We start from the raw sequence: 10,686 nt of genomic DNA, 5'->3' as shown, positions 1-10,686 counted from the left end.
TTTTTTTTTAAATTAAGCAAATTTCTTACTAACAATAAAAGTCAGTATTTCAAAACTGCTGCTTTGTAGTACCTGCCCAGATTTGTTGCATTTTGTGTTTACTTTCTTCTGCTTTTCTGTTGACTTTGTCAACTTTTGCAAAATCCTCTGACTCAAATCTCACAAGACGCTTGCAGTTTAAATTAATTTTGCTGACGATTTTATTGCCAATTATGGTTTGTTGACATCTTTTTTTTTTCCTCTTCCCCCTCAAAATCTTTAATACATTTTTCATTCATTTAAACACTTCAATAAGACATCAATGCTGCTGATAAACGGAATTCTTGTTAAGTATTAAAAGGAAAGTCTGAATAAACAGCTGAGTGAGGAGTAGCATCACAACTGTGCCAGAGAAAATGCAGGGGAGGTAAACTGTGAAGACTCAAAAGAGATCGCAAGTGACCATAGGCCCAGTGTCATTCTACTTGATGTAAACTTGGTCTTTCCCAGATCCACCACTTAAACTTTAATGTGTTGCTTTCATATGCAGTTATTATTTAGTGTCAGGTGGAGAAACATTTAGGTCCCTACCCATGTTTTTATAATCGGATCCCCTATTTTAATAATCTTGCTCTGTATTATTGAAAGCAAATCCATCTCTCTGTTTGAGTGCTGCAGAGCATCCCAACTTTTGGTGATGTTTTTGAGTACTAGTGGTTCAGAAACTTCCACTTAATTTTTTTTTTGGTAGATTTTATTTAAAGAAGTTAACATTCTATACAAACAAGACTGACTTTAACAACAAGGAAAGTAACATTACATACAAATCGAATCAGGCTTAACAAACCTAAAAACAACCTGAGAGAAAGAGGAGAGCCAACAGTAAGAGCGATTCCTTTTTTTTTTTTTTTTAAAAAGAAGGGAGAATATGGTTTCCTTTGATATAAAAGCAAAATCTAAAATTTTATTAATTAGGTCTTACTATATTTTTTTTAAAAAAAGGTTTGAACAGATTCTCTAAGTGAGAATTTTAACTTTTTTCTCTGGACCTTTAACTTGAGGTCCAGTTTCTCTATTCCCTCTTCTTGCTCCTTTTTCTAAGTTTGCCCAGTTGTCTGCCTGTGCTGTCTGCTCTGATCTTGCTGCCTTCTGTGTTTTTTTTTTTTTTTGTTTTTTGTTTTGTTTCCCCCCCCCCCACCAATGTCATGATTTTATGGCATGTCTTACGGTAAATTAACATGTATGATGATGTTTTGTACTTTACTGATAACTAACGCTGAGGATTCAACATATTCAAAGTGATTCAAAGTAAAAGAAGGAAAATGTAAGTTAGGATATTGTGCTAAGCTGCATTGTTGGCAGTTTGCCTTATCATGAATAATACTGTAACAGAAAGACACTGGAAGGCTGAGATTCATACACACCGAATGAATGAATGCCCAGATAATGGGCAAATGTATTTAATAATGAACGATTCATAGCAGTACTTCAGAAGAATCACCTTCCCACTGTTGTTGCCAAGAAAGAAAAGTCATTCAGCTAAAGCGTATGTAATTAGAAGAAATTCATTTTGAGTCTTGAACTTAATAGCTGTAAAGCGAGAGGGAGGAAGAAGTTCCTGGGACTCCACTGTTTAATTTCATTAGTATTCCTTGGCGTGGTCTAGCCGTTCCCAATCCAGATAAGTCGTATAGTCCTAATGATGTTGCGTAAGGTCGGCAGGAATACTTTGCCCATTACCTTTATGGACCGATGTGGAATGTTTAATAGCGGTTTCTTTTCATAAAAATTATACATTACAACCTAACCTTATGTCAATACCTAATATGAGCAAACAATGTTAGCATTGAGCTACCACAAATTGAAATGGGGGAGCAATATTCATTTTTATAATTGTTAACCTAGATCTGAACGACAGTTTAAACGGTTGACCAAGAAGTCAGAGAATGTTTCACACTGTTGAAAACTCATAATATTGTTTGGTACTTAGTTAAAAATGTGTAAAGTAGGGAACAGTATTTACAAATCAAATTTAGGGGGAGAAGTGCCGATTTTGACTGGAGGTCTGTTCCAGAAAGAGATTATCTAATCTTGAATCTCTGAATGAATCATGGTTTACTTTTAACGAGATTAGCTGGTGTTAGAACATCAGAGTGCAGTTGGCTCGTGCAATCTTGGATATGTTAACGTGCATTCTTGGTATTCTTCACAAGCCCTTTTGAACTGAGTACTGACCAGCCAATCAACCACAGACTACACGTCGGAGGAACTGGCCAACAATCTTCCTTTACGCCTGCAGAGCAAGAGGTGGTGGTTGTAGTACAATAGTATTATCGGCATATCTGAAAACAAGAAGAGCAAAACACCACCAGCAGCTGTCAAGGTAAGGAAGATGGGGTGGAGGAATATCACTGACGGAGTGAATGTGTAAGTTATTGAACTGTGCCAAATTTATTACTAATGATACTACCTTACAGGAAAGACTATATGTACTGAAGTAAGTATTGTATTTTGTTTTTGCAATATTAATGGGATCCAAAAAGTGTTTGTGTTCAGCATATATGGAAGAGCTCTAGTCGTTGATGTGAGATATCAAACGTTATCCTGCTTTCACTGAACCCTGTATTTCCTGTAATTACATACCAAAAGAAAACAAAGGTTAATTAGTTTTATGTACAGTACACATTTTCAAAAGAAGACTTGGAACAGTACCCATTCTTTGAATGGTAGCTTACCCTGTTCAAACTTGACACCCTGGGTATTTGGCAGCAGCATTTGTAATTATGTGTGTTTATCTAAAGCAACTTACAGAAGATTTGATCTAGCTGAGTAGCCATCTGGCAGGATGAGTATAGCTACAACTGCCACAGAAAGTTACCTAGCTAAGTAAAGGGGAGAAGCAGGAACTATAGAAGTGCTATCGACATTAGAGGAAAAAAAAAAAAAAACCTTCAGCCAAATCAACTACAATGTAATACGCATGGACTTGTTTTGTTACAGTACCCTGAATTGAAAATGCATTAATAAGTATATCAAGTACAGTAGTTGCAGAAGAGGTGGGTGTTCGGGTTTATTCTTTAAAAAGCAAGTGGCTCCACAGAAGGGATGACGGTGGGCAGCATGTCCAAACAATGAGTCTACCATCAGTTATTGTGGTGCATAAATGCTGCTCATGTTTAATTCTGATTGCCCTGCTTGTGATTCTATGAAATTTCTCTTTGATAGTGGCTATTTGTCTGTGTGCAGGCACTGCTTCAAAGTTAGTCACACTTTATTAATTGCTTTGTCAAAATGTGAGGAGTCTCCAGTACAGTATTGTGGACAAATCTGCCATTAGCAAAAACAGTAAAAGTTCAAGTCTCGGATGTAAAAGGGTAACATTCATGCAGACTCTTCTCTGGACATTACAGAATGTCTGATCATGTTCTGGTTTCATTTCTCTGGGCAGAATTTGAAGATGGAGTTGAATGGACAGTCATCACAGAGCAGAAGATGTACAACACTTTCATCCTTTTGCTGGATTTTGTGCTTCTTAAATTGAACATTTCTGACGGGACATTTATGACCTTTGGTCTTTATGATTAAAATGCTCTGCTCCTTAACTTTTGAGGCTGCCAAGTGTTACTCTTTCTTGTTAAACTGGCTCTTTTGCAGGGTAGGGACTGGAGGTTGGTAACTGACCTGGGCAAATCCTGAGCCCAATACAGAAAGCAGGATTATCGGGTTATTCACATCTTTGGTATCCCAGACCATGCAATTCTTGGCTACTCTGTTCTAAAAATGCTGGTTTGGCTTACATCTAGGTTTTCTGGAACAAAACTGGCCTGGTTTTTGTGAATTCAGACTTACTTTAACCAGGTTTCCTATTAGTCCTGCTTTCTTATACAGAACCCCAAGTTTTATGTTGCCTGGAGAGGTGCTCCTAGAAATCACATACTTTTGGCAAGAAAAAGTAAAACATCAAGAGCCATGTACAGTGAAGTGGTGGAGTGATGAACCCTTGAGCCATCCAGACAGCTACAGTGCTCAGAAGCATGCCTGCCCCTTTCCTGGTACGCTTTTGTTTTTGCAAATTTGTCACAGTGAATAAATTCAGACTTAGACAAAATGTATTATAGTCCCTCAGGGTGTCCAGGGGCCTGGGTGTGGTTATTAGTGGGGCTCTTGGGTAACATTCTATAGCCAGATGTGTCAAAATTAGTACTCTGTGGACAACGCTGGTCCCAGTATGTCTGAAATAAAGCGGATACAGTTCAAGGGTATGGTGCAGCTGTGAGGAGGCTCTGCTGCCTCAGCACCCTAAAGATTTGCCATTATCGAAAGAGATATGAATTTGTCACTTTACCAGAATATTCCTAAGGAGAAGTTCCAGTCTCTGACCTGAAGGAAGCAGAAAAAATTAAGGAAAAGGACAAAAAGGGTTTTGTAAAGGGCTGTGGCAAGCAGATGAGTTAATTCAAAATCCTATTCTGAAAAATTAAGGCAAAACAAAAAATAAACAGAAACCAGAACATACGGAATGTATTTTCTCACAATCTTATCCGTCAATGAACCCACAACAGCGTCCAGCTCTTCCACCTGAATATAAAAGGTGGAGGGGGGACCACCCACAAAATATGAGGAATATGCTTAAATATGTAATATATAAATAATAAATGCACATTATAAGCCAAATTTCCATACATGCAAAAAGCATATAAAAAAAATAATAAAATGGAAAACACATAAAAGCAGGGAACGTCTTTATCAAATGTGTTTTTCATTTAGAACCTGACTGTCATACTCTCTTTACACGTATGCTCTCATCTCTGTATGGAGATCTTCCCTCATCTGGGTGCTGATATTCTAATTTTCCGAGATACTGAATTTGGGACTTTCATTAGTTGTCAGTTATAATCATCAAAATTAGAAGAAATAAACATTTGAAATACATCAGTCTGTGTGTAATGAATGAATCTAATGTACAAGTTTCACTTTTTGAATGGAATTACTGAAACAAATCAGCTTTGTCATGATATTCTAATTTTATGACTGGCACCTGTAGGAGACGGGGTTGAGATCTTTGCAAGGTTGGTGATTTTGTGGAGTTTCCATGCTCTTGTTGGTGACTCAGTTGGCCCACGATCAGTGATTGCAGACAGGTGTGAGTGTGCCTTGTGACAAACTGTCCAGGTTTGGTCTCTGTTTTACTCCCAGTCCTGTTGGAAGTCGCTCTACACCCCAGCAGACCTTTTAAGACTGACAATCTGTGACTTCAGGACCACCAACCTTGCTCTGGGCTGTCAACCCATATCAAGGAAAGAATTTAAATAGAAATGGCCGATTCATCTACCATCTTGTTTTTCAGGCTCTCAAGAGGTTAAACTGACTGCCTTAGAAACAAAACATTATTGTAGTTTGTGTTGAGTGGCCTTCATAAAATAAGCCAGTAAGGTATTTGATAAGAATTACTCTGTAATAAAAAAAAAACAACCTCAGAGCAGGTCTTCATGTGAGGTTGATGTTTTGCAGTCTGCATAAATGAATGGGGTGAGAGACTCTCCGCAAATGCTAAATGAAGAAAAATGAAGAACAGTGAAACATTTCCTGCAAATTGTATTCAGTCTCTACAGACTGTTGGCACCATTTGTAGCTTGACACACACACACACACAATGTGATTTTTTTCCACGCCTTGTGCAGCAAGTCATACTTGCTGGGATGTTTGCTACACCTGTGTGCCTAATGCAATGGTGTTACATCTGGAATTCTGAGCAATTAATCCCCTGAGAGAAAGTGCCTGCCTGATTCTTTGGCTGACATGAACACAGTACACAGAGGCTTCACCCTTCCACTGGGTTGTTTTCAGCTCAAGTTACGGTAGGCATTTAAAGAAAAACACCGTGTCTCTGTTGATTTGCTACTCGACCAACATACAGGACAGTAAAAAGCAGTTAAGGATTAACTTTGTTTTTACGTGATAGTAAAAGCAAACTAAACACCTTAATGTATCTCTAATTCGCAGATATTGAATAAGAGACCCGTTCAGCCTTACCTTTCAACATGGTTACCTCACCTAGCTTTTCGAGGGGGGGTCTCTGAATTGACAGCTGCCACCTTGAAAGACAACTCGCTGGAGGCAAGCAGTTCCTTTGTGTCCCTCTGCACATTAGCACAAGCAAGAAACTGCAGCACGCAAAGCGCTGGTGTTCATGTGAGTTAGGAGGGACGCGAGAGATTACAGGCTGTCTTTAGGTAAATCGTGTCAGAATTTGGCGCATTGCAGAATAAAATAGCTCCTCTACTCTTATTTCAAAGGTGCACATTTTACAAGCCCTTGTGGCACATTTTGAGCACGGTACTTTCTGCAACGCGTGTAGGACACCGGGCTCGAGCGTTTCATTTTGAGGCACGTGATTTTCAACTGTTTTTGCGCCCTACTAGTAAAAAACGTCTGTGAGCGACAGATTCTGGAGGCGCAAGTTACTATTTTGAGTGGGAGTGACGCGTTCGGCAAGCGTACACATCACATTTTGAAGGCATGCGATACACTTTGCAAAGTCTTCTGATCACGTGAACAGTGTTGGCAGTGTTCTAGCATTACTGTACTTTCAAACTAATCTGGGTACGAACCCAGAGTGGGAGGGGCGGGGTTTAGTTCTTATAGCCAATTGGAGTAGTCATTGCTACCCAGACAATGGTGAGACACACCTCCTTCTTTCGTCGCCTTACGGGAACACTCAGAACTACACTCGGGTTCAAGATTCAGAACTTTGCAAAACTATGGCGCGTTTTTGACAAGGTATTAACTGCTTGCTGCCATATTTAATGATGTATTCTATGGTTCACCTCATGCGGCTATGCTGCCATACAAGTGGTAAAGCAAGGTGGAGAAAGATTTCAAACGTAAGACGTTTTTAAAGGGGTACAGAAAGTGGAGCAAGCCAATGCTGTGTTCCATTTGAAGTGGCAAATTTGAATTTCAGAGATCCTAACTGGAAACACGTCTCCTTAAATGGGAAACTCGGGTCTGGCCTGTCAAGTCCGAGTTTGTCCGATTTAAGATCATGACGGTACTGAAAATGGCGACGTACACCGCAAACGTCTGTTAGTGCATACTATTTATTAACATTTCTGTCAATTTGTGGCGCTTTAAATCAGTCGTATACACAGGTTTTTCCAATTTATATTTGTGGAAATGCTGCTACAGTTTCTGGATACCCAAAACACCATGTAGCTTGTTGTTATCAACTGCTATTTATTCCAAATAAGCAAGCATAACAAAAAGTTTTCCTGGACACGTCCATATTGGTTTTCCCCGAATACTCGAGTGTGACGTCATTCCCAGCGCCGGTGTTCTAACGAAACATCCTACCCATCGAAATGATCTACTCACTGATACCACGCATGCGCAGACCAAAATTACGCAACTTAGCCTTACTACATTAATGCATTTATTACAGTTTACTGCATAGGTATTTACTGTCAACATTTTATAAGTTGTATATTTTGCATGTGTGACATTTAATCTTGTACAGGCCATTGTATCCATGCACGAGTAATGACCGTCTTGTGAAATCTTTGCATCAGGCTGTGTCTCTTTCGGGCATTAAATGATGCATACAGAATAAATTGAGAAATGTTAACATTTCCATACATTTGATAGACGACTTCTAAATACAACATGTTAAATGATGACATGGTATAACGTTATAAGTTTAATGTTACGACTTACAATAAACTACGGTAGGATACTTCGACAAAGTAGGACAAATCGTCAGAACACCGGAATCCAAGTAGTTATAGCCATAGACATACTGTATATATATATATATATATATATATATATACACAGTATATATATATATATACACACACACACACGGCACAATTTGTGTGCAGTAATTTTTTTTTTTTGGTTAAATTAATGACATAACCAATATTTTAAGGTCTAAAAATCAGGACCAGGAGAAACATGGCAGCAGTGAACTCCTTGAGGATACACCAAGGTATTATTGTAAACCTAGTCTAACCAATATTATTTGATACTTGGTTTGACTTTGAAAAATTTAACATGGTTGGAAGGCTTGTTATAAGCAAAGCTTTGTCGTGGAAAAATTGTCACCTTGGGAAGTGCCAGATTTTGTTGATTACAATAAAAGTACCAAGAAACCTTTTCTGTGGCTTATGTATATCTTTAGCTAGTGTTTTTTTTTTTTTTATCCAGACTGGTGTAATCTTAATACTCGGTCGAAAAGCTAGATGTGCACCAGTGAAGTACAGAGATGACCTCCAAGTGGAGTTTTTGTGGTGAGCCATAGAGTCAGTTCTCCCAGTTTTAATTGTATTCCAATGTGTGAACTTTTCTAAAGGAAACCTAATAGTTGGGTTCAGAACTTGATGGCTTACACAAGACAAATACTACATTTGATAACTTTATGTATTACTTGCGTGTGTGTTCACAGTATGGGAGAGAGCGCTGGCTGTGTGGCTGCAGTAGGGCAACTGACTCCAGAGCAAGTAGCTCAGCTACAGAGACAGGCCGGGCTTCCAGAAGGGCTCACCATAAAAAAACTGCTAGACCTCATAGCGAAGGACCTTTGGGTAGATAACAACTAATAAACTTTATTTTAATCCATCTAAAGCAGAGAGCTATGGTGACTATGGCTTTTGTATGTAGAGAATGTTTCATCAAAATGGTATGATAATTACCCATCCATCCATTATCCAAGCCGCTATTTCCTAACTACAGGGTCACGGTTATGAAGATCGTAAAGGTCAGCAGGTAATATCCTTTGTAGAGGATGAAGAACTAATAGATGTCCTCTACAACTACCTGGCTGGAGTGCTTTGAAGTGCTGTAGGCACTTTGGAAAGGATGGACATATCATTCTGGATGTGTTAATGGCAGAGGTCAGTTTTGCTATAGTAAATCCATATTGAGTTATGAGTTTTCTGTATGAACAATGTCCTGTCTTTTTCAGTGTTTATGATAGGCTCTTGTTAAAGCCCTGGAAGAAAGTTGAGAGGATTTCTCTAGCAGAGGCAGAGGACATGCTTATTGATGGCCCAGTATGCACAGAGTGGTATGTCATGTGAAACAAGCTCTTCCTTTTTTTTTCTGCACCATTATTCTGTTAAAAAGAATTCCCCTTAATTGTAGAGAATGTAGATAAAATTTAAAAGTAAATATGTAAACATAAAGTGAAATATTAATTAAACAATAGTACAACACTTTAACTATTGATAAAAGCCAATTTCAGAATATGTCATAAGTAGGATATATTTTTCTAAACATTACAAGGCCAAGTGTGTGTTTTATTTTAATATTGAGAGACAAGAATTTGATACATTTGTGTCACAACAGCTGAAAGCACAAGGACAACATCTGTGAAATATTTGAACTTTGGATTCCAACTCAACCCTCACTCTATAAACAGGCCTATTTTCTTATTAATCTTTTGCCTTTTACAGTTAAGTTATTTCTTGAGTGTTACAAAAGCTTATCAATGATGCATGATACTGTTGTATATTCGATTTAATTATTGATATAAATAATAAAGGAAACCTTTTTCTGTTACTGTTTCTTGATTAAGTACTATATATTTGAAAGTGTTAATGTATCTGTTTTTAGCCAGTTCATTTCACTTGCATTTTTTTCTTTAAAAATTTCATAACTGTATTGTATATATAATTGTTTTCCACTTTTGTGCATTACAAACAGACATGTTTATCCTAATTACATTTTTTCTTTAATTTCTAAGCATGAACTGTATAATATAGGAGTGCTTCAATTTGTGTATTTTATACCCTGATTAGTGTGTTTATTAAATAGATTTTCTTTGTGCTTTCCTTGAATTCAACACACCCATCATTATTATTGTTAATTATAAATATTGTATTTCACATAATGGTGGCACAATTTGTCCTGAATAATTACCAACGAAGTCAGCTTTTGGTAGTCCCAATACCAAGTTTTCCTTGTCCTTTTAAGCAGTGCTGACCTAATCAACTGACATACAGATGAGCACTAGTAGAATTATCAGATTTTACCAGAGCCTCTACTCATAACAACACAGTCTACAAATGGCATCTACCTTGTTGGACTTGCCGGTAATGCGACAAGTTTTAAAATAGTCTGGAAGCTAAGCATTCTGGTCAAAGTTTTGATGTTCACTTACAAAAATAGTCAAAAAATGGTATGTTAGAATCTTATTGTGCTGGTGTCACATTTTCAACAAAAATTATTTGAGTAAAATTGTTTTTGTATTGAAAATACAATTTAAAAATGTAAAAAAAAATGAAAGAAAGAGGATTGTGTAAGTCTAATTAATGCAGGGTCAAAACCTTTAAAGCTCAACATTTTAAAACCATGAACAGACTAACAGATTAAATTAAATGTGTGTGTTTGTATATACTGTACAGTATATATATATATATATATATATATAGTCACACACGTGCGCTTAGGGGGCAGCCAAATGGTCCAAGTGAACATGAAATAATAAAAAGTAGGGGATTAGAATGGAGCACTAATGCCTTTCTCCCCCTTTTAACAGACCAACAGAAGATTAACCATTCTTTTCCGCCCCAGTCCCATCTGATACCATCTCTTCCAGCTCCTCAGGAAGACATCACTTCCAACTCACCTCTGATGAGGTCATTTCCGGCCCGCCACAATGACGTCACTTCTGGGCCATCTTTAATGTTGACACTCCTGGCCAGCCAC

The sequence above is a fragment of the Polypterus senegalus genome, chromosome 14, assembly GCF_016835505.1.
Source record: "Polypterus senegalus isolate Bchr_013 chromosome 14, ASM1683550v1, whole genome shotgun sequence".
In the NCBI taxonomy this organism is placed as follows: Eukaryota; Metazoa; Chordata; class Cladistia; order Polypteriformes; family Polypteridae; genus Polypterus; species Polypterus senegalus.
The sequence above is the reverse complement of the archived record's forward strand: the minus strand, read 5'-3'. Positions refer to the sequence as shown.